Source organism: Camelus ferus, chromosome 4 (assembly GCF_009834535.1).
Source record: "Camelus ferus isolate YT-003-E chromosome 4, BCGSAC_Cfer_1.0, whole genome shotgun sequence".
Lineage (NCBI taxonomy): Eukaryota > Metazoa > Chordata > Mammalia > Artiodactyla > Camelidae > Camelus > Camelus ferus.
In genome coordinates, this window is record NC_045699.1 from 45,018,808 (window position 1) to 45,044,262 (window position 25,455).

General features: G+C 50.7%; 1 protein-coding gene across 1 annotated transcript in view; it reads right to left on the reverse strand.

The window, feature by feature from the left end:
- The window catches only part of SHB (SH2 domain containing adaptor protein B), a 125,945-nt gene that overhangs the window by 79,461 nt on the left and 21,029 nt on the right, over positions 1–25,455 (reverse strand). The window lies entirely within an intron of this gene.

Below are 25,455 nucleotides of genomic sequence, written 5' to 3' on the forward strand. Positions count from 1 at the left end.
CTGGACAGTGTCCTCAGGGAATATGATTTGCTCAATTTAATGGAATGGAAACGGAGTAAATTTGGAAAGGAGCTCACAGAAAGCCTGGAAATGCTGACACGCTTCTGGTGCCAGCTGAGGCAGAGAAGAGCTTGTCTACAGATAATTACGTCCAGCGTTCCACTTTCCCCAAATCTGGAACACAACCATGCCTTGGCTAATCAGACAACAATTTGGTGAGATCAACGCTCTGCAAAGATGACTGTGGCCCCAGACAGGCCCAGTGAGAACACAAAAGCAGCTCAGGGATGGATGGACAGACAGACTGCCAGGGCCAGAAAGGGCCCTGGAAGAAACACATAGGAAGACCCTCCTATAACAGACGCAGAAACTGGCTCCAGAGCGGGCAGGGCTCAACCCAGACTGTCGGCTGGATGCTCTGCCTGCCAGGACCCTTCCTGGCCTCCTCGTTTGCCTGTATTCCAGAAAACAGTAAAGTTCTACAACAAACAGGACAGTCACCTGGGGGTAGGCAGTAGGGGCAGTGAGGGGAGTTCCCCGAGAGTGTGGGAATCTGGGATTTGAACACTTCAGAGACAAAGTTCCATTTTCCCTGGAGAAGGGTGAAAGTTCTCAGTAGAAGGCTGAGCAAACACGGCAACTTTTCCTCCCATTTCTTACTTCCTAACCTTCAAGAGGGGCACCTTCACCAAAGGGGAAAGGACAGGAACCTGCCAAACCTGTTCCCTTTCAATGCACACTTGCTCCACCACAAACTCACTGTGACTTCTGCCTCTTTGGTCACACATCTGGCAAAGGGCAAATCCTCAGCCTTCCAGCCAGGGCCACCCAGCTGCCTCTCTTGGGAGGGGGTAGGTTAGCATTTCTCTCAACCCTTGGGGTTTCATGAATTGTTATTTAAATTGTGGGTTTAATTAGAAACCACAGGAGTCTCCGCTCTCTCTCAGCTCTTGGAATGTAAGGCATTTGAGGAGCCTGTAAACCCAGGGGAAGGGAAAAACCCTCTTTGTCTGCTGGGTAAATGGCAGTTTGTGGCAGCAGCCCTGGCAGGGTGAGCGAGTGACCTCCAGCTGCCAGGAACGGGATGCCCGCAGAGGGCCAGCAGGCAGCAGCCCTGTCACTGGCGTGCGGCTGGGGCGGGGGGGGGGGGGTGACGAGAGGCATAGCACACAGAGTCACTGCTCCTGGGACAAGAGCGGGCACGCATCAGTGAAAGACCCAAGGCTGGAGCGCCCATCATTTGAGCATGAGCGGCCCCGCTGCCCCCGCTCCACTGCATCTATGCGGCTGTGGGTCAGGCTCTTGAGTCCCAGCAGGGGAACTTCCAGGTACTGACATTGTTGTAATCGTGGCCTTTCTGGAGACTCACTGAGCTCAAATGACACCAGGCAGGGAAAGATGGGGGTGGGGGAGCACTAGGGCCAGCAACGTCTTTCATATGCTATTTCTATGCAACCATTTGTAGAATGCATTAGAGAGAAAATCAGACACGTGAACCAGTGTCATACAGAACAGCTCAGATGCCGATCTGGTATAGGGTTTTGTGTCTCGGAGTTCAAGGGGCCAGAAGCCCAATGGAGAAAATGCTGAACCTGCTGTGGGTGACATCTAATCTCATTTCTCTCATCCTGGACTTCCTTACTGTCTCTTTTCAACATGAATACCCTCCCTCTAATCTGCAGTGAGGAAGGGAGCAAATATTTCCCCAAGAAAGTAAAATCATTTGGAGGGATTAGCTGAGGAGGGTGTTGGGCTGCAGGCTCCGTAATCTAGAAATCAACATTCCAACTCCTCTCGGAAGTGCTCTGTAATTTGCAAACACAGAGGCTTGCAGGATATAAACCAAATCTTTGTTCGCCCTGGGACAGGAGCTCTGGGAGGCCTTCGGTTCAGCAGGCGCTATCTGTATTTTCTAATTAAAATGAGATCTGAGCTCGGCTGTCACAGGGCCCTCCAGCTGCCTGCCCTGCTTACTTCCGTTTCAATAAGAATTTACAAATCCTAAAACCAGGAAAAGCCCCTGGTCTTCGTTGACATATGGTTCCAGTTATACCTGATGACAGTTGAAAATCCTTCCGTTTAAAAAAAAAAAAACTTAAAATTCTGTTAGTTTAAGAAGCAAATCGGAAGGTTCCTAAAATGTATATTTAATCAATTTGCTTTCAAACTTCAAAGTGAGGTTGGTAGAGGTGAGGGAATTTGAGGTTTGAGCAATGTGAAACTCGGCAAACACTCACTGAGTTGTCTGACCTTTTGTAAAATCATGTCCTGGTTTTTGGAGTAAAAATTTAACCAGGTGTTAGGAGAGTTGAGTGGGGAGTGTAATCACAGTGCCGCGTGATGTGCCCCAGGCCTCAGGCACGAGCACTGGGCAGTGCGGTCACTGTCCAAGCTGCCCAGGGCTCACTGTAAGTCAGGATGGCCAGGCAGGGGGCTTGAGTGAAGGCTGTTGATTTTCTGAATCAAAAGAAAGGGAATGAGTTTCTCCAGAAGCGGGCTTGGATTCCTGGTGGGGTTGCTTTTGCTTTGCTTTAAAATGCCCCAGTTAGTGGACAAGTCCCTTAAATCTGATTGAACAATTCAAGCAGAAGGGAGCTAGCCGGGACTTCACTGCAGGTCGGGTCACCTGGGTGCATGAGAAGCTTTCCCTGCTTTGATTTGGATTGGCAAAGACCTGGCAGGGCACTGGACCCTCCGTGTGGCCTGTCTGCCTTAGGGCAGGCGCGGGGCTGAGGGGAACCCAGGCCACCAGTCCCACCAGTCTACCAGAGAGCAGAGCAGCAGAAAGACGGGGCTGTCAGAATGCAGCTGCCTAACTGGTAGTCATCTTCTTTTGCTTTCTTAGCCTCCTAGGTTGGGCATACTGGCCCATCTCTGAAAAAGAAGCCAGGTTATGGCTAAACCCCAAGCAGGCCTTTTCTTGCTTTCAAACAAAACTGGAGAACCCAGGTCAGCCCAGTGCCCCTAAAAGACTTTCACAGGCTCATAAAGCAGTGAAATGGGTGGAAGGGGGAACAGGCTTGAGAGACCTGTTCTAACCTCCCATTGCCCTGTACATAGCCCATTGCAGTCCAGAGGGTTCTAGAATTCCACCACACCCAGCACCTCTCTGACAAGGCTCTGGGAGCTGGCTGCAGACTAGGAGTCGACTCCACTGGCCTCCTTTCTGTTTAGCACCACTCTGCTGGGTGGAACTGGTCCCTCCCTCCAGCAGTCTGAGGCTGAGGGTTTCTATCCTGGGGATTTAGCTTTGTAATAGGAGGTAGTCTTCCTATTCATCCCCAAGGGAAGACGTAGAGGAAGGTGGGTGCCATCACTTGGCTACATGGCCACACACTTTAGTGAGACAGTTGCACCTGTGTGGGGCACTGGATCCTCTCCACAGGCTCTGGGTGGAAGGGTGAATTGGCAGAGCCACTTTGAAGGATAACTTTGGGCAGAATCCATTAAAATCCAAAAATGCACATGGGTTGACTCAGTGATTTCACTTTTCAGTACTTATTCCCAAATGTGCACAGGGAGACATGGGCAAGGATGCTCCCTGGAGCAAGTGATAAAGAGAAACTGCGAGCCCCTGCTATATCCATCAAAGGGGAACTGCTAAATAAACCATGCCAGTTTCATATTATGGAATATGATGCAGCAGGTTAAAAAAAAGCAGTTGCTCTATAGGTATCTACCTGCACTAACTTAGTTCTCCATGACATAGCTCTGAATGGAAAGTAAGCAGGTTATAGAATGATAAATACAAGATGATACCTATTTATGAAAAACAAAACAGAAACCTGTATCTCTATTTAATGTAAAGAAAACGTCTAGGGAGACAGACACTTCAGACTGATATCTCCTCTGGGAGGAGAGGGGACTGGGAGTGAGGTAATGAGCAGAAATAAAAGGAAACTTGTCTATAATGTTAACACATTTTTCAAACAAACAAACAAAAAGCCTTACTAATGTAGTATACACAAAACCAAACTTTTAAAAGTGTACTCCTTTTCACAGGTTATTTTTGGTACAGATAGATAAACTGTTTCCCAAACTTGCCTGAAGATAGGCATGGCCTGGAACCTTTGTTTAAAAAAGCAGATTCCTAGCCCCAATAATTTGTATATTTAATAAGCAACTTGGGTGATTCTTATGAGTAAAGTTTAGGAAATGTTAAGCTAGAGCCAGCCCTCTGGCCCACCAATCAAAAACTAAACCTCCAGATATTACTCTGGAATTTCAATTTTCCCAGGTATTTCTCAGTCCTGTTCGTTAATGTGAAGCAAGAAGTCAGTGTTAAATGCAGCTCTCTCTTGCTTTCTTCCCTGCGGATAAACTGGAGTGAGATGATCCCACAGGCATTGGTCCATCTCCAGGATCTGAGACGTGGAGGTAATGGCATCCTCTGTGCAATCTTGTGGGCTGGCCCAGATTGAGCAACACGCCTGAGCAGGGGGAGGCAAGACCCTGCCCTGCCCCACAAGGGAGGCCCAGGCCCACGCTGGTCCTGGCTGTGAACACGTGCAAGGCAATCTGTTTAGAAGCACAGACCCTTTCAAGCCAAAACTACCTGGCTCTCAGCAAACTCTCTAGGAAGATCACTCCAGGGAGGGCTGGCAGGACTGTGGAGAAGAGACACTGCTGAAATGCACAGGCACCCCTGCTAAAATCACTCAAACTTGCTAAAAAGGAGGGACACAAGGAGAAGCAGTCGCCACCTTCCACGAGTGCGTGGCCCACACTGTCTCCACTGCCCCATTCACCTTCCTGTGCTCTACTGTCTGTGGGAACTGGCTCCAGCTTAGCCACTTGCTGGATGAGGCAAGACAAGTCTCCCCAACTCTAGGCTGTTCTCCTTGCCCTGGAAAGTGAGGGGGCAGCACCCCATGAGGTCTTGGGTCCTTTCCAGGCCCATGACTTCTTTCTGCTCCCCTCCAAAGCAAAATGCATATGGACACACCTGGGAAAGTTCTACATGGTTCCAGTCGGGCCATTTCCTTAACAATTCACCATTAAGACTGCGTTAGCTTTCTTAACGGTTTGAGGGTCATGGATCTCTTTGGGAATCTTGTAACTGATGAAGTTGTTGCTCCCTCCATTATGTTTATATAGGCCCACAAAGTGTTGGGCACATTTCAGAAAGGTCAGGAACCCCAGATTAAATGACCAAGCCCCCTGGCATTAGAGCTCCTTTAAAAAAAACAGCTAAAATGAGATGTACTCTCTCAGCCTTAGGCAAGGCAGCGAGTGCTGACTCTATCGCAATTCATCATACGCAACTGAAAATACGGGACGGTGTATAACTGGCTATCTCGCTGTGCGGGGCAGCAGGGCAAGCTGGGCGGGGGTATTATGAAGGGACAGCCTTGGGCACTTCATCTTGGCTTGCCAGCTTGAAACCCAGGAGCCACACAGCCTTCTGGAACAGAGGCAACCCGGCCCTCTTCCCCACTTTAGGAGCCAGGAGGGCTCCTTGAAGGTGAGCAAACAGCTTGCAGGGCATGAGATGGTAGCAGCAGCCAGATGGGTCCATGCCTCTGCCCCCATCTGGGGACTGGCAGACTGGAGTCCTGGTCTTCCTTTGGGACCTACTGTGACACAGGTCCTGGCAGGCCTGATGTCCCCCAAGATGGAGGCTCTGCTGCCATGCCAACCAAGAGATGGTGCTAATGAAACAAGGATTTGGGGGTCTGGAAAGGGCTTCCAATGACTGGGGGCTGCCCAGAGAGGAGGCAGTGGACAGATGTTCTGCATGAACCCAGATTATACAGAAGCAAGCTTAGTGAGTCAGGAAGAACATCCAACAGCCAATAAAAGGACTTGCTGCCTGTGAACAGGAGCTTCTGCCATTTTGGTGTCCAAGCAGAAGCTCTAAGGTGGGCGTTTGCTTTGGGAAGAAGTCGACTAACTGGATAACACCTGTCTGTGCTGTCACATTTAGCACAGCTTTGGCTGCCCCACAGCAGAACTTCAGCTTCAGGGAAGGCCTAGGTGGGTGGCTGTTTGCAGAACCCCCATCATGACCGAGGCAGGTGGTGTTTCCAAAGCCCCAGAGCTGGACAGTGGCAGGTGGGCTGTGGCAACTGCTGGGGCTGTGCAAACACACAGAAAGACAAGTGGCGCCCCAGAAAGGACAGCGCCAAGCAGGAACAGCCCAGGCAGTTCTGGAGCCGAGCTGGCTCTACTATACCCTTGTTGGGTAACTCTCCTTTGTCTCTTTGAGCTTCAGCAACTCATCTGTGAAATGGGGCAAAATTGCTTTCTCAGCTTCACATGAATGTCATGAATAGCAAATAATGAGATGTTCTGGGGTTGTGTCAGTAGTTTATAAAGAACAGGCTGTTGTGACAGCTCCTGGGTGCCCAGGATTGAGTTAAGTGCTGGTGTCTCTGCCCACAAGAAGCTGAAAATCTAGTGGGGAAGACAAAACGAAGACCTGAGAAGAAACCCCCATCAAGGGCCCAGTGATTACACAGAGAAAATTGACTGCAATTAGGCATGACAACAGCTGTCACATTTCTCAACCACAAAAGGAAAAACGCTTGTGAACGATCCTTTTTTCCCCTCTTGTGCTATGGTAAGAGACACCTCCCAGTTGGGCCACCTGGCTAAGAGGTAGAGAACCTCAGGGCCCTCCACTAACCTCTGTGTGCTGAGACGGCAGGGTGCTCCTGGTCCCCACCCGTGTCCAGGTCTCTGGGGTGGGGGGTGGGGGTGCCACAGAACCAGGCTGTACAGGGACAGACACAAGCAAGCAGCCCTCGCTTGCCTCGTTCTGTCCCCGGCTTTGACCATCATACACCAACTCTCCTTACAGGTGCACTAATTAATCATTTCTGACACGGCAAGAAAATTAATTTGGGCAAGATTAATTAGCTACATTCACGCATTCAGCTGAAACTCCTGGAAATCAGATGGTGGGGAGGGTGTTTTTCCACACCGACCTCTGAGGACTGGTTCCCTTTCTCTCCTCTAAGGTCTGGCTCAGACATGCAGAGTCACCTCAAAGTTCTAGGCCCCACTTTCATACATGGCGGTCAGGTGTTTTGCCCACCTGGCTTCACGGTTCAGTCATTTGGGACAGTCGTCAGTACTCAAGTAGCTGCCATGTGTTTCTTCGTGCAGAGCTTGGGTGCTTTACTGCAAACGCTTCTTTACAAACTAGCCAGTTACCTGGCCCGCATGTCAGGAGGCGGTGGTCTCCACTGGTCTTTCCAGTCCTACCCCTCCCACGGCCACAGCTGCTTGCTTAGACACCTGCAGGCTCCAACTTGTCGGGAAAAATGCATTCTAAATTACAGCCTCTGTCAGCGCCTCTAGGGCCCTGCTTGCTCGCCTCCCCTCTACTCACCTGCACACCCCACCCTCCTTCAGTTTCACCCTGTGGAGAAGGCTGTGGGTTCCAGGTGGGAGGCTGCTGGAGCAGAGCCTGGCACGGCCTTGTTTACCCCAGAACCTCACTGTTGTGTGGCAGGGACCAGCTTCTCAGCGTCTCTCAAGCAGTGGGAGGTTCTATTTTGAACACAGAAATAGCTCAATCCTGGAATTTCTTAACTGCTTTCAGCCAGGGCTATGGATAGAGAATTCAGTGCATTCCTCCCAAGGATAGAAGCACCCGGGGGTCTGTGGCGTCATTACAGGTAAGGTCAGAGCTAAAAGGACCCTGAAGACAGTCTAGCCCTGTGGGTTTCAAACTTTTATGTGTGTAATCTGTGCAAAGGAAACCTCACCTGGAATCCCAATATGCACCACTATCCATAGCCTGAAAAGCATGAATCCACTGGGGAGCAGAAGGTCCTGGGAGTAAAGGTCAATGTCATAAACAGATAACCAAATGTTTCCTCACTCCCAGGTCCACAAGGTTTCTGCAATACTTGGATGGCTATCCAATTTTTCTCTTGAAATCTTTCCTAAAAATTTCAGACATATCCACCCCTCAGGAAAAGCCCCCTAGCTCCTCTTGCAAAGACCTCCAACCCCACCCGCATCCCCACCCACAGCTCCCTGTGGCAGGTGGGTGCCAGGCCAGGCTCAGCCCACCTGGGGTCACCCACTGGGCCTTCCTTCGTCCTCCCTGGAGCTCTGGCTCAACACTGCCCAGCCCTCCTCCAAACCCCATCAACCTCCCCTGACAGTCCCTTTTTCCAAGCTTTCTGCTCAAGGGGGTACAGGTGCCCTCCTGTGTCTGGGGCCACTCCCTAGAAAGTGCTCGCAGATCAGACCTGGGACATGAAGGGTAAGACCGAGATCTTTTTCTTTCCCTTGCACGGCACTCAGGGCTGGAAGGATAGGAGACTGTCGCATCAGGATCTGAAAGTCAGTTACCTCTCTGTGCCGGAGCTTCTTCATCTATACAATGACAATGGGATGAGGACTCAATGAGCCATTCTGAGTGATGCACTTAGAAAGGGCCCGGCACACAGCAAGAGCCCAAGAAACATCAGTTGCAATTATCACGCAATTATCATCATCTCAACCCATCATCCAACCTGATGGATTTTCTCCTCTTACTGAGGAGGAAACCAAGGCCAGGGAAGGGGAAGGGTCCTGTGGAGGTCATCCAGGGTCCTGTGGAGGTCACCCAGATATCCAGGAATAGAATGCTTATTAGCAGGGTGACAAAACCGGACTCCTACCAAATTCCAGCCGCACAAGAACCTGTCATTTGGTAACCTACATATATATTTACAGCCTGCCTATTTCCAAAACGGGTTTTAAACAGCTGAATTTGAGTCGTTTTTCCATCCCACCTGCAACTCCCTTCCCAGGAAACAATTGGGAATGCCCGTGAGGCTTTCTCACGGTAATAGGAGGCTCTGTCTAGTAAGAACAACTTCTCCAGTGGACTCACAGGAAAAGTATGTGAAGCAAAAACACAGCACCTAGAAACCAAGGCCTTTCCTGAGGGCTGCAGCACCTCTGGAAATTGGACCTCTGAGCCCTATGCAGGGCCCAGGAGTGAGCAGGAGTGGCCTTCCCACCAGCATGTGCTCTGTGCTCAGGGCCGAGATTAAGGGGAGAGAGGGCTCGGGCTGGCACAGTGCATTTCAATAATCAGCAACAGTCGTGCAGGACTCTTACTAAGCCAAGGGTCTTCTCTCTGAATGAGGCCCATTAGGATGAGTCATGCACATTTCCAACATGGGAGCCTCAAGGCAGGCCAGGCCGACTGCCTTTCAGACACGAGCAGCACCAAATAGCTGCCCACCCCCAGAGTCACTGGCTTTTTATTGAGGACACAGAGCATCGGCCATAATTACCACCACATCACCACCACTGTATCTGAGGGTTTCCAATTATATTCAGCTTAATAGTCGGTGCTCAATAAATGGTGATTCACTTTTTAAAATAATGCAACTTCTCGAATCCTCCAGCAACCAAGCTTTGATTAACTCTTTCTCACATGCTGTCCTCTAGGCCAAGAAGCTGTCCTTGAACCTCAAAGCACTTTTTCTTGTATGTACTTGGCACCCTCCTAATGTATGGGGAGGTTACTGGGGACAGAGCTTTGCAATGTCATATGTCTGTAACGGTGTCAGTGGCTTGTTCAATACTCCATGTTTATGATGTGCCAGGTGATGAGCTCTTTGCTGGGAGGCAGGTTCCCTCCACACAGCAGCCAGCCCCTGGGGCACAGCAGAGCCCCCACAAGGTGTGCTGGGCAGGAGCTGGGGCCTGCAGGGATGTACAGGGCAGTACTGGATTCAGAGACTGGAGCTTCAGCGCTTCCTGGCTTCTTATCAGCTGTGGGGCTCTGGGTATGTCCTCTTCTCTGAGCCTGAGCTCTCCCACCTTCACAGGAAAACACCTTTCTCCAGGGGTAGAAGGAGACTGAGTCAATGGACCAAGGGATAACACAATGGCCAGCACACTCTGTTGGCACAGCCGAAGGCACTGGAGAACTCGAAAAGGATGCTATTCCTACCTCTGACATGCCACAGGCCAGGTACCTTAGTCTGGGTTCCCCAGACCCTGAAGCTGGGACTCAGGTGCAAGCAGTTTATTTGGGAGCTGACACTTACAAGAGATGAGGAAATGGGCGGCGGAGGGGAACGCAGTAGCTACCAAGGTGGACAACCGAGCACCACTCCACAGGGAAACTGGGAAACCGTACACAACCCACTGCTCAGAATCACTTTACCAAGGGCGAGGGGATTGGGGACCAGACACCAGCTAACTCCTGCTCATCACTGTTGGAGGCTGCTCTTGGGCCCCAACCTCTGGCCTGCCTCATAAGTGGCTGCCTCATTCCAGGTTCTGCGTGAAGCCCTTGGGCAGAAATGTGGATACCAGCCAGCTGGAGAAGGGCAGACTGGCGAGCAGGAGGGACTTGGTGGGGCCTGACAGCATCGGCTGCCTGGGGCTGGGAAGAGCCTCACACCTGGTAGTTTACCCCTAAATGAAGCAATATGGGGGCCCATCAGATCGACCCAGGCTCCTGTCCCTCTTGGCCCCAGGCCTGACCACATCACTGCTGTCCTTTGAGTTTCAGTTTCCTCATTTGTGAAATGGGAAGAAGAATCTCCCTGTCATACCCCCCTCACGAGGCTGTGGGCAGATAATGGCTTTGCAACTCCAATGGGGACTGTACAAAATCATGGAATCGGGTCCAAGTAAATGCTCGATGAGTCAATGACTTAATGAATCAACAGAGTGTCTTTTGGGACATTTCTCTCCAGGGGGATGCCTGACATCCATGCCGATAAGGGGCACTAGTGCTTAGGGCATTAGAAACAAGCAGTTTTCACTGAAGCACCTGCATGCTTCCTGGCTGGGCCACTAACTGGCTGCATGACCTTAGGCAAGTCACATGACTTACTCTCAGTCCTCAGTTTCCTCACTTATAAGGTGGAAATAGTACTAAGATTTACCTTATGAGGTTGCTATGAGAATTAAGTGTCTTAACATTTGTTGAACGCTTAGAACCATGCACACAGCACAAGATAAGGATTATTTAAGAGTTTAGTAAATAAAATAAGTAAATATATACATGAACGCCTAGCACGTGCATCTGCACCTAGACATGCATGTATGTGCATGTCCATGAAGGCACATATGCCTGCCCACCCACGGGCTCCAGCAGGCCTCCATTCGTTTTTTCCAGATGTGCTGTGAGGTTAGATGTGTGCCCTCTATCATAGCCAACGGGCAAAGAGAAGGGCTGTGGTCTGCCCTAAACCAAAAAAAATCCAGTGAGCAAAGTCCAGTGAAGGCATTGACCAACAGCTGTGGCCATGAACCCTGGTCTTTTGTACCAGCCCGGTTATCTGCCTGGCCCAGGCTCCTGTGACAGGTGACCCCAGACCCACTGGCCCTCAGTGATGCATGACACCCTTCGCTGGAGATAATGGAGCCACCAGAGCAAACACTAGCGGGTGAGATGGCAGAAAAAGTCCTGATAACCACCCCCTGTCCTGCCTCCTTCCTCCAGGTTTATAAGAGGCCTCACCTCTATAGTTCCTCCCACTGGCTTCTTTCTCTAACCTTAGGCTTCTTCACAGATGGCTATGGAGAGCAGAGGAAATGCTCTAAGTGGGGATTTCAGGGAATTTCAAAGACACAGCACAGTGCATTTCATTTCTTGAGTTAAGTACTATAGGTTGGTATTTTAAAATGCCAGTGCTTCAGGGAGTTTGACATTTATGATGCTCAGGGCCAGCCTCATGGGCATGTGGCCTCTGCAGTCACACAGGGCTCTGACTTGACTAATGCTCTGCTGTCGCCATCTTGAAATTATTAGTAATTTTTGAACAAGGGGGCTGCGCATTCTAATTTTGTATTGGGTGGACCCCACAAATTCTACAGCAGATTCTGATGTCTTCCACATCAAGAAGTTTCCATGGGAAGCTTGAGGCCCAAACTCTAATCCCTTCCTCTCTCCAGCTGGGCACCATTAGCTAAGTCACACTCCTTGTCAGTTTCCCAATCTGTAAAATGGGAAAGTTAGGGTGGGTCCTCGGGGCTGGAATTCTGGATTTCAGAGACAACTCTAATTACAAAAAAGGAGGTGAAAAGACACAGGATCACAACACTATAAGAAATCCAACTGCCACCTGTCCTCACCTGCATTTTCTAAAGGAAAGAACAATAACAAAAACGGTAAAAAGGAAATTGAGAATAAAGCAAAGTCCTTTAAAGTAAATGAATTTAGCTTCATAAAAACAATCCCTAACTTTTTATTTTTCTAAATCCATTGGAGGTCACTATGTTTTGGGGGGAAACACTGGAACACATGGGCATTTCAGTACTTCCAGCACTATCTCAAAACTGAAGCCCTTCTTTGGGTTTCAATGGTCTGGCGTACATCCACCACTTAAGGGGGCTGGCTTTCCCTGCCCTCACTCCAAGGGCACATTCTAGACCACAGAGGACGGGCCTCCACGAAATGCCAATGCTGCGCTTGACAGTAGCTTCATGAATCAGGCACGAAATGGCCCTAATTATTGGTTCACGTTGTAAAATCCCCTTCCAAAGGTCATAAGTCACCTGCTACCAGAAAGGTCCTATCTTTTTTAAAGAGAGGCAAAGGCATCTTGAACGGAGTCCCAGATTTACCAATTTCAAAAGAGCACCACTGCTGTTGTGTTAATCAAGTGATTGGGGAGACCCATCCCCTTGCACCATCAAGAGACATCCCCAACCCACCATCAGCTTCCTGTCTTCACACACTTCTCTGCCAGGACCTGAGGCCCTGAGACCAGGCCCCTCCAAGAGCCTGAGCGTGCTAGAGGATCAGAACTGGCAAGGGGCTCGGAGGTGATGCTGATGATGAAGGGAATGCCTACCATGTGGCAGGCAAGACTGCTATTTTATACATCGTCTTATTTCATCCTCCTAATTACGTCATTTTCAGATGAGAAAATGAAGCCCAGAGAGGTTTTGTAGTTTCCTGGAGGCCTCAGAGCACACAAAGCAGTGCAGGTTTCAACTCCGGCCAGACTCCCTCCAAACCTTTGGCTCTTCTGTGCCACCTACGGCCTGTTGCATGAGTTTCGAAAATCCTGGGTCCCTTCCCAATAGCAGGAGGAAATCTCTGAAGGGAGGTTTGAAAGGAAGAAGAGGAAGTGCTGCCAATTTGGCTCAGATGTGCCAACCCTAGGCAAGGGCCACCCCTGACACTCCCTCAGTCAGCTGGGTGGTAGAAGTCTCTCTTCCTCTTCCTCAGCCACCCATGACTGGATCACACCTGCAACCTGCCCGGGCCACACCTGGGGAAGCAGCCAGCTCTGTGCTCAGCTTCCAGCAATTACATCCCTCCATCCCCTACTGCCTCCTCCTTCCTGCCAGGGATCCCATCTGCTCCTACTCCCCACAACCTACAACCAAGAGTAGCACAGGACAGAGCAGGCAGGTCCTTACATTAGAGGGAATGAGCACCAGTGTTGTTGTGAAGGTGTTCGCAGCAGCCATGAGGCAGTGGAGAGGCCCCAGGGCCCCCTCCCCACATCCCCAAACCTCTGCACACAGAAGCATCACACAGCACAGGAGGGGAATGAGAGTCAGAAGATGAACCTGAACGCTGCCCCCTGCTTCATTAATAAGAATTAATACTTGGGCATTCCCAGCATGCAGTAAGTTCTTGTTATTTTCAAAGGTGACTGTAAAGTAAATCTCATTTTTCTCACTGCAAAATGGGAGTGGATTTTGTGGTACAATGGTTCATTTTTCATCTTGTTAGGGTAAGCCAAGCAGGACTGGAAAAAACCAAATGTCCACACATGCAACGAGGACTGGAGGAACCAAAGATGTTCTGTCTGTAGAGGAGGGGTCCTGGGGTCAGGGTGGCCAGTTTGAAATCCCTATGAGCCTTCATACCCCAGAGGTGGTAGTGATGGTGCCTAAGGTGGGGGCAGGATCCAGGAATAACTCAAAGCAGTGCTTTCCTAAGATCAAAGGGAGCACCTCATCACCTTTATGGGTGCTCTATCATGCCCAGTTCTTGGGTGAGGATAACACAAGTGACTAAGCCACCTAACTGGGGAGGGGGTACTTTCAACCCACAGACCCCAGAAGAATGCACTCCCTTGGAGACATTGCCCCAGCTGACCAACCAATTTGAAAGGGCTCTGACTTGGTCCGCCTGAGTGATCTGACTACATTCCCCCTCTCCCCACAATTCTGTCATGTCCATCCTTCAATCTGTGGGCAACAGGTTTAATCGATGGCCCTAGAGCTGTCAGGACTAGCATCTCCAGCTCAGGGACTGCTTTCCTGCATCCCTGGCCAGGTGAGTTGGCTTGGTAAGGCAGGGAGGGCTCTCAAAGGCTGCCCACAGCCTTTTCCACCTAAGAAAAGAACTGCTATAAAATACCGACACCCTCCCCAGAACCGCCTCCCGGATTTAAGAAGGGGAGAGGTAGCTTGGGTTTTAAACAGAAAATTGGATTCCCATTCATGAACTCCCCACACAGGGCACTTAACAGGTAAAACGGGTTCCACCATTGATTAATGAGCTGGGGAAATAATGGGGCTCACCCTTTGCCATTAAAAATATTAACCTCGTTCCTGGCCCAGTGATTTCATAATCTCAGGGCCCTTGAAGCTCTCTCAAGACCACACTTCCCATCTGCCAGGTGAGGGGGCTGGGTGTGTGCCTCTCAGCCCTGAGGGCAAGCCAGGAAGAGACAGAGGCCTCCGGGAAGTCCACTGACTCTCCACAGGGCCAACTGCAGGTGGGCAGGATGGAGAAACAACACTGTAACTTGCTATAGATATCAAGAACCCAGGGGTCTCCACTGCCTTGGGAACTTTATAAAAGTGATGCTGTGCTCACGGGGTCTAACAGCTTCCCAAAATCCAACCTGCCCACTGGCTGCGTTGACAGTGGTGTGACCTCAGGACTTCTACCACCAGGGAGGAAACTGTCTCCCTGCAATCTGCACAATTCTGAGGACCACTGGAGATATATAGATATCAAGAACCCAGGGGTCCTTGGGAACTTTATAAAAGTGATGCTGTGCTCACGGGGTCTAACAGCTTCCCAAAATCCAACCTGCCCACTGGCTGCGTTGACAGTGGTGTGACCTCAGGACTTCCACCACCAGGGAGGAAACTGTCTCCCTGCAATCTGCACAATTCTGAGCACCACTGGACCATTAAAGTGCAGGCTCTGGCCCTGCACTTTAATTAAGAGCTGCCACCAGGATGATAAAGAGCCTGGACTCCACGTCTCGTGAGCATAATTGAAGAGACGAAGGAGTGTGTATGTTCTAGATAAGATTCAGGGGCGTGTGTGCACAATGCAGATGGGTGGTTAATCCCTGGAACCAGATGCAGACGTGTTCTGTGGTGTCAGAGAGAACAGAATATGGACCAATCAGTGGAAGTTATGAAAAAGATTTCAACTCAATTTCAGGAAGATTTGATCAAACAAAGCTCTTCAAAATAGAACAGGATATTTTAGGAGGCTCCCTGTCACAGATTATGTCCAGGCAGAACATGGTTGAGCCAGCAGAAGGACCTAGACTAAGATCCTTTGCCACTGAAAATTCCATGCTCCTCCTGGGATTTTTACAGCACCCCAAAGCATGGGACTGAGGGTCACAGAGGCAGGGGTTGGTCCAACCTTATAAAAGTACACCACCTTCTCTCACTTCCACAAGAAGCCCCCAAGCTTTAGAGCCCAAAGGGTGCTGCTCTGTAGTACAACTGATAAATTTCCTAAAAGTATGTTGAGGGTGGGAGGCTCGACATGCCTGCCCTCAGAGAGATGGCATCACCATCCAGGTAGAGACGAGACAGGGGATCTCCAGGGTGGGACCCAGGCCACTCAGTGGGGAAGGGTCTCAGCCCAGGCTAAGGTAAGGCCTCTTCCCCCAACAGCGTCTGATAGGTTGGGACAGACCCAAGCCACTTCTGTCCTGGAATTTAGCTATGTCTGTGCTAGGCTAGGTCCTGGGGACAGAAGGACAAACAGCTCAGTGTCTGCCCTCAAGAAAGGGAGAGTCTAGCAAGAGAGGTCAGCAAACTTCTGTAAAGAATCAAACAGTTAATTTATTTTGGTTCACTGGCCATATAGCCTCTATGGCAACCACTCAACTCAACTGCCACTCTGATGCAAAAGCAATCACACACAGCTAAATGAAGGGATGTGGCTGTGTGCCAATAAGACTTTACTTAAAAAAACAGGCAGCAGCTAGATTTGGCTCAAGGACCACAGAGTGCCCACCTCTGGGCTAGTCCTAAGATTCTCAACAGGCTGTACATTAGAATCCCCTGTGGAGTTTTCACAAAGCCTGAGCTCTGCCCTAAATAACAGTTAAGTGGTCTAAGGTGGGGCCTGGGATCAGAGTTTTCTAAAAGCTCCCCTGGGTGATTGTACCATGCAGTGAAGACTGAGAATCACTGGTCTCTAGCAGAAAACAGGCTCATGTAATCCCACTATTATCTCACGATTATCCACAGGATTTCACAAACCCAGCCCAGGGGAAGTGACTAGCCCAAGATCTTACAGTGAGTCAAGAGGCAAGGAATCCCACCCCCTGAGCTTTCCTCTGCACCATCACAGACACAGAGGGGCTCACACTCCTATCCCAGAGCTTTGGATGCAGGTGCTTTCTAACTTGTGCCCTGCTGTTCCAGGAAGATAGGACCCTGCAGAAGTAAATGCCAAACACATTCACCGGACAACAAAAATGCACTGGATCCAGCCTTCTCCCCAGACCAAACTCAATGACCTCAAACTAACAGGGAACAGAATTCCCAAAACACCTCCCTTTCTTTTGAGAAGCAGCATTTTAACCAAATTTTAAACAGTTTATTAGCATCTGGGAAGAACAAAAGAGGACTGTAAAAATTGTATTTCCTCAGTCCTAACAAGCGCAGCCACAGGAAACTCCTTACCAATGACACCACTGAGGACCTGCCAAAACGTGCCACCTGCCCGGAGCTCTGCCCACGCAGGACTGGGGCACAAGGAACCCCCAGAGCCCTGGGGAATGTTGCAAGAGCTTGGCTGAGGCTGGGCGGCCACTGGCAGCGATGATCTCAACGTCTATAGCGCTAACGCGCTCCAGCAGATGGGGCAAATCCAAGCATCCCTGGCCTTACAGGAGCTCTGTGGGTGGCCAGAGAGCCTCCAAACCCCAGACCCTCCCTCTCCACTGAGTCTCGGGGTCAATCAGGGGCTGGAGAAAGCAAGGATGGGACATGCCCAATCATAAGACAATTAAGTACTGAGAGCAGCAACCAGGGCTATACTCAGTTCTTTTAATGCTCTCAACAACCCCTATGGAGTAGATTTGTACACTGTCGCCATTCTACAGATGAGAAAACTGAGGCACAGAGCAGCTGGGTAACTTGTCCAAGGTCACCAAGACAGGGAGTTAGAGTCAGGATTCAATCTCAGCTGCTCTGTCCCAGATTCTAGTTCTTAATGTTATGCTCAAAGGACTTGAAAGTGACTCTAACAAGGCAACTCCTTCCAGCAGAGATGGTGAAACAGACTCAGAGAGAGTAAGGGGCTAGTGTGAAGCCGCATACAGGAAGGCTGGGGAAAGTGAATTCCATGGACCACCCCTCGGAGAGCCCTCTCTTTTCATGAAGAAGGGTCCTGCCAGCTTCTATGATACACAACAACGGGCTCACACAGGTACTGAGGGCCTGTGAAACTGGAGAAAAAGCCAGCTCGCAGGGCTCCTGTCCACCAGCCTGCATGAGGGAACGCCTGCTCAGAGACCCCACGTCACTCAGGAACGTCCTGTCCCGCTGTGTGGTGGAGAGGGCTGTTGGCTCATTTCCAACGTCAGCCCCTCACTGCTCTCCCATCCCCCCACCCAAACACAGGAGTCGGCTCCCTGGCACGGCTCTCTGCCCACACTCTGCCCTCCTAGGGGGCTCCCTTCTCTAGTCACTGCACATTCAAATTCTGCCTAGGTGCCAAGACACGGTGCTTGAGAACAAGAGCTCTGGAGTTAAGCTAAGTTCAAATACTGGCTGTGTCACCCTGGGAAGCTTGCTCAACCTCTCTGGGCCTCAGTTTCTTCATCTATAAAATAAGGATAATACCAGAGCCACTTTAGTGCCTGGCAGCAGCAGGGGCTCAGCAGTATTCTCATCATCATGACTCAGCCTGCATGTTCCTCTGAGACCTCCCCTACCCACTCCCCAGCTAGAAGTCAGCTCTCCCCTCTCTGAGCCCCAGTGTTCTGCCTGCACCTCCACTCAGCCTCCCTGGGCTGACTCTGGGGCAGGTCCTGGGCTGGGCTCTAGGACTCGAGCAGAACGAGACACTACTGCAGTCCTGCAGGAGTTCCCAAGCCAGGCAGGGGACAGACACAGGCTCACAAATAGCTGTGAGGGCTAAGAAGTGACATCTCACATCCTGTGACACTCCAATAAGATTTTTTAAAAATCTGGCTCTCTTCCCACTGACTAAAGGCAGTTTCACTAACTCCCGACAAGTTGTATAAGAGGTTTTAAAAATCAGGTCAAACCACATTCAGAGAACTCCAAATAGCTCCCAGAACTCCCCCTCCCCTACTTTACATTCTGGATGTGGTGTCCAGGCCCCGCCCTCTACCGCTTGGCGCCCCTCATACACGGGTGCACAGGCCCATGCATTCCATACACGAAAGAGCTCAGATGCCACAGAATAGAGCGGGTGCACAGGCACCAGGCTTGACGGGACCTCCAGACTCAAGAGTGGCCTTGTTCTATCCTAAAAGTGATGGACCCAGGAGCCCCAGTAACCAACGTTCTTTCCATATGCATTATACTTTAGTTTATAAACCCTCCCATGGCAGAATGTCACTTGCTTTTCCCAAGCACCCATGAAGTCATCCTGCCATGATTATAAGACCTCCTACACTGGGGCTCCAGGGCAGGGCCTATGCCCACTCATCTTTCTGGTACCTGTGCCTAATGCAGGGCCCAGCACACAATAAGGTGCTCGGTAAGTTAAAAAATGAATTTTACAAGTGAGGAAACTGACTCAGAGAGGCTAAGAAACTTGCCCAAGGTCACACAGCAAAGGAAAACAGCAGGTCTGTCAGGGGACAAGAAGTTGGGTGCACAAGAGTGACAGTGGGCAGGAGCTGCCCACTAGGGCAGTGGTGACTGAAGGTGACAAGAAGAGTGGGGAAAGGCAGATGAAGCCTCAGGAAGGGAGTGCCTGACCAAGACAGAACAAAGACAGGCACTGGGAGTGGGCTGGAGAGGGGCCACAGGAAGTGAGGAGGTGGAAGTTTCTGAGATAGCTGTAAAGAACATGTTTCTGAACTCCTGAAGCTCATCAGGAAGGCCAGGCCAGCGGGGGGTGTGATGGCCCTGGACAACACAGCACAGGAAAGTCTTTGCCATAGATGGTTTTCTTCTCTTGAAAAATGTGGATAATTTGTTGTTAGAATGATGAAAAGCATTCTTAAGATAAAGTGCACTGTCAAATGCCACAGTCAGACATTTACACCTCCAATGCAGTCCCCAAATCAGGCAACTGGAGTCTCAAAAAACTTCAATACTGTATTCTGCTTGCATCTAAATAAGAAAACTGACAATATGGGCTCTTTTACAAAACAGTGCACTTTAAATGATAAGCCCACGAGAAAGCTAAGTGTGAGACTTTATTACAGGAATATCCCCAGTCTCCACTCACTGGCGATAAGAAAAGTACCCACCGACAAGGGTTGTCTCAAGAATGAAGCAAAGAAGACAGGCCTCTGTCATCAGCCTGCTTGTGCTACTGCAAATATGAAGATTGTAAGATCCAAAGAAAGGGGGTGGTGGTCCCAGGGCAAGGACTCCCTCCTATTTTGTGGCCAAGGGGTGTGTGAATGAATGGATTCCATGATTCTTGGCTCAAACACTCTGATTTTATGACCCCCCCGCCCCTCCCCCATCTATAGAGCAGAGGTTATAAAGCTACAAGGTCCCCTTGTAATGTTCCTTCCTGTAGATGCTAGTCTGGCTTTCTGAACGACCTCTTTAACGTGACCGCACAACCCCCAGTTATCCATAAACAGCTCTGATGTGAGAAATACCTCAGGGAAGCTCAGCCACCTCGAAAGACCAAGATACTTCTGGCTGGGGGCCCTCCATCAACTGCCTGTGACTTGGTTCCTACAGGCCAATCCCTCCTCAGGGTAGCTCATGGCCGAAGGGAGAGAGGAGAGAAGGAGGAACCCCGCCAGGCAGCTCTTGACCGAGGATCTGGCCCTGCTCTCCACAAATCCCTGGGCCGCAGCTGTATTTTGAGCCAGAGTGGCTGATTGGGTTCTGAGGCCACATTCTAGAGCTGTGCCATAGACAGGAGTGTGGATAGCAGCCTGAGTCTTGCAGTGTGATTGTTCTCAGAGGACAAGACTCTTCTGTCCTCAGAAATTCGCAAACTACCCCCAAAGTTCTCTCCCTAGAGGCTCAGTTCCCTCAGAGTAATGCAAACAGTGGCTGAACTTCCAGGTTCAGAGCAGCAGAGAGAGCAGGAGAGACCGTGGTCCTGCCTGGGCCGCCAGCTGGCAGTATGTCCCATCCTGGGCGACACTGAGCCATCTCATGGGGAAAAGAGACCACGGTCACCTGAGGGCTGTCTCAGGTGGGAATGAGAACATGTATGAGGCTACACAAAGGTGGGCGAGGCTGTTATCACTGAAGCCAGGCTCAGACATGCATTAGTACCTACACAGTGGGAGGCGGTGTTGGAGGGGACACAGAGAGGGAACAGGACCAGCCCACAGGCTCTGGCCACTCTGCTAAAGGAGATGAGACATGGTCTCCTGCAAAGCTGTTCCGACTCCTGTGCACACCAGTGAGAGCGGGCAGGTGGGCGGTGCTGGGGGGTCGGACAGCCTCCTAGAGAAGGTGGCACATCTCCCCAGGGCTCAGGCAGGAGTGACTGCATGTGAGGTAGGAGGATCAGCAGTAAAGCATCTGGAGGGGAGTTTGGAAGAGAGGGAGGGGAGCAATAAAGAGAGCAGGCTACAATGTTGGAGGGGTTGAGTGGTGGGTGACTACAAAGACACGAAGAAATGGAGTTTGGGGGTGGATGGAGGGCTCTGCTTTGGGGCTTTACTGTAAACAGAACGTGTCAGTATTTTAAAGCAGAGGCATAACATGTAGTCAGCAAGGTGAGGGGTGATGCGGTGTGCAGGGGTGGGAAGGGAAAGCAGCCATCCCAGGGAAAGATGACAGGGTTACTTTAGAAGATACTTGCCCCACAGATGTTTAGAGGGAAGTTAACTTCAAGAGAACCTGGCACCTGGCAGGACTGGAAAAGATGAGGTCTTAGGACATTTTCCTCACTCAAGTCTGCTCTTCTCTAGACTAAAAAGCTACAGCTCAGTTTTTTCCAGCCAGCGGTGAAGGGTCAAAGTATAGTCACCACCAGGTCCTTTATCTTTTTCTACACAATTGGAAACAAGCCCTTCTTGCCTGATACCCAGAAAGCCCTTTTCACTCATTAGGAACCTTCAATTTACCTTTGCCCAAAAAGGCTCTATTTGAGCTCTTTCCCATCACCGTGCACACATACAGGTGAATCCACTACCCAACAAGGAGCTCTGTGCAGGGGAGGGGCACAGTCATAGCACCATAAACTACCTGTGAGGCAGGCCAGAGGCATGACCAACAGGTGGGGGCAGAAGAGAGGCTGTGTCAGCGTTCTGCGAAGGGGCAAGATCTGGGCTGAACCTGCACTTGCTGGACGGGATAGGGTGGCGGGACGGAGGTCGGGCATGCCGGCTTCAGGAATGGGCATGGGCAAAGTGAAGAGGGGTAAAAATTCAGTGAGTTTAGGGAAGAATGTTCTCTGGCATAGCAGGAAGAGGAGACGAAGACCACCTTGTAGGAGGCCTTGAATGCCAGGGTAAAGCAACGCCACATTATTCCAAAGGCAATGGGAAGACACTGGAGGTTCCAAGAAGTTAAATGACTGGATCAGAGTTGTCCTTTTACTGGAGGGATACGATGTCAGCTGTCCTCCATAAGGGGTCGAGGTGGGGCCGGTACCGAACGCACGAAGGATGGCAGAGGAGACAAGAGTATGGCAGGAGCCAGGTGGCTGCCAAAAAGCAGCCAGTCGAAGTTGGCTTGCAAACGTACTTTTTATAAATAGTGCTCTGGACCCTTGTGGAAACAACCTCATTCTCTACCTATTTCCTTTCTTGTTCCTCAATATTCTCCCGAGCTTCTGAGTCTGCATCTCATGAGGACGTCGTTAGCAGGAGCTGCAGTCTGTTCTAATTATGAAGCTCGCTAGGAGTGCTGAGGTAGAGGAGGGGATCGTGCCCACGTCTGGCCTCATAGAGGCACCGGGGCGTCAGGTTAGAGCAGGCTCTAGGGTGGGACTGCCTGGGCTCAAATGCCACATCTGTCCAGTGCTGGCTGTGACATAAGTTACTCAAACTCCTGTGCCCCACTCTGCAATCACTGGCGATAAGAAAGGGGTTGTCGCAAGAATGAAGCAAAGAAGAGCTCAGCACAGCACCTGGCACGCAGTAGGAGCTTTATATGTATTAGCGAAGACAGAAATCACCCACTATCTTCAACTGTCATTTAACTGCATACTTCACCTCCTATTGGTGCCTATGCCCTTTAATTACTGCGGGTGGTGCGGTGTGGTGACTGATACACTGGGCTGGAAGTGGGGAGGCCCAACTTTGCTCGGGGGCTCCCTGCCTTTGGGGGGACATCAAGAAATTCACTTCTCCATCCCTAAAATGGGAATTGTATGTAAATCATGGCTCTCTAGACCTCCTGGGCAGCTGAGATGATACAAATGTGAGGGCCCAGGACAAACTAAGTGCTGGTGTGAGGGTCAGCACTCCCCTGCTCCACGGGAGGGCCATCTCCATCTTTCCCATCTGCTCGCTTCCCTCAGAGTCACTGTGACAGGCTCTTCGAAGGCCAGCCGAAGGAAGCAGATGCCACAGCCAGAACAGCAGGGGCTCATTTCCAGCCTGGCTGAGCATGGGCTTTCCTGGGGTGACCCAGCCCAGCCCAGGTGTCAAATTCCTGTTAACTCCCACCACAGGCCAGGCCCTGGGTTTTCCCTGGGTCCCTGCAGAGACATAGGCCCAGCCAGGGTCCTTCAGACCCATTACCACATTATAGAACTGCATAACTAACTCTCCAGCCAAGCCCTAGGAGCCACTCAAAGGCCTCCCTCTGCCAGATCACCCACAGCCCCACCTGTTCCCACTATGAGCTCCAGGCCCACGCCTTTCCCACTAGACCCCAGCTGTACTCGCTGATTTTCATGATTTTGGCCGAGCAGTGCCCTCTGCCTAGAGTATTTCTCATTGTTTCCCCAGCCACTTTTCAGGGTCAGACTGAAACCTCCTCCACCTCCCCCAAGGAGCCTGACCAGATTCCCCCTCCCAGAATCAATCAGACGCCCCTGTGACCCTGATCATTGTGCTGTCCAGTGGAATGCCTTGAGCCTGCTGCCCTGTCCCGCAGCTCCGCACACCTACTCCACAATGCCCTGTACTGCATTCTCCACTGTGCCCATGCCAGGGGGTTCACCCAGTACATGTGTAGGGACCTGAACCATTAAAACAGCCCCCTGTGAACAAAGTAACTGTTCAGCATACTTTAGATTCCAGGGACTGATGTCTTAACTGTGCATTTCCCAATCTGAAAACAATGAGTTGCATCCTCTCTGGAAAAGTGGTCTCTAGGGGGAGAGAAGGCAAAAGCACTTAGCTGTGGGGCCAGCTGCCTTTAGACGGGAGAAGCTCAAGGTGACCCAGCCTGGGAACGTGGAGCTGAAGTGGGGGTAATGGGAGGAAAGAAATCGGAAGGCAATAGTACTCCCCCCTCCTCTGCCATAGGAGCAATCAACTGAGTCAGCAAATCCTGGGAAGAGCTGGCCGGCCAGCTGCCTTTAATCCTCCCAGAACACGCTGGCAGCAGGGAAAGCTCAGAGAGGCAGGCCTCGCGTCAGGGCCACGGCCCCTGTGCTGGAGCCAGCAAGCTGAGGCGGTGACCTGGAGAGGCAGGCAAGCCCTGGCTCTGCCTGGCAGCCCACTCCAACCTGCTGCTGCATATGAATTACAGGGAGGAGGCTAGTGGCCAACTGGCTTCAAGGCCGGCCCTGCCTCTCTCCGACACAAGGAAGCGCTTTGTGCAGCCCAACACCTCATTATCTGGCATCTTGGCCACACCGGAAAGGGCAAATAATGGGGTAAGCGTGACACATGTTGTGCAGACGTCCCTCCCTGCACAAACCTGTCCTTGAGTCCCCACTGCCTATGAAGCAAGGGCTCAATTAACTCCTTAGTAAGGCATTTGTGGCCCTTCCATCTGGCCACAACAAATCTTTCCAGAAGAACCTCTTTTAGTCTAATTCATTTATTCATTCAAAAAATATTTTTTGAGCACCTACAAGGTGCTGGCACAATGCAGAAGGAGCTGAAGAAACCCTAAGCCACACCACCCTAAAGCCTGGGCAGCTCACACACAAGTCCCCGGCTTAGAGCTCTGCATACAGGAGGTGCAGGTAACTGTTATCATCCTCACTCCCACCCGCCCCTGAAGAGGGAGAAAGCTGCTCTTCCCAGATGACTGCCCTCTTGTAAGTCTCACCATCACATCAGAAAGGTGGGCACAAAAGCCACTCTGACAATTGGAGGCCCACCAGGTGCCATAGATTTAGAGTGTGCTGGCTGCTCTGGGGGGTGCTGGGCTTGGGTGTTTCCCTGTGCTGGAGTCAGTGGAGGTTTGGGGACTCTGGGGGTTTCGGGAATGCATGGGACCCTCAATCAACCTGGCTGAGGCCACCTATGTGACAAGCATTCCTAGGCGCACTCCAGGTCAGGCCCTGTGGGAGGCGCTCCCACTGGGAAGGATGAGGAGGATAAAGGTACATTACATGTAAAGACACAGGGGCATGTAGGTAAAATCCTGGAGGAAGGCAAGTGGTTTCCAACCAGCTGGCGGGGAATCATGGAGCAAGAGGAAACCTTTCACAAAGGTAAGGGTCAGCTTGGACATCACGCTATGAGTCTAGACACAATAGAAGCCACAGAGAGTGTTTAAGTAATGACATGTCCAGAGGCACCTTTGAAAGACAGAAGATGAAGGACAGGCCAGAAGAGTGAAGACTTTTCTTCTGACAGCATCTGAAAAAGCCGTAATAGTAAGCAGTTTGACAATATTATCAATTTCCTACATATTTATAATGAGCCAGACTATACAAGAAGAGATCCTACACAGGACAACATAGTCGTAGGAAAAAATGGTGCATTTTTAAAAGACATAAGAATGTACTTTTTTGACATGAGAATGTGGGCTACTTCTGTGCAACTTAGTGTTGATAAAAGATCTTTTAGCATGTCTAGGTCAGAGACAGCTTTCAAGAAACCCAGGGGTATCTTGTTTGGTGGTGGGGGCAGAGAGAAGGGGAAGTTGGGATGCAGTGGGGGGATCTTCCATGCAATCAGGAGGTCAAAACAAGTATGTACAAAAACACAGACGGAACAAGTCAACATGGGCTGTCATTATGAAGAGATATGCCTAACATTTTAGAACAGAGGT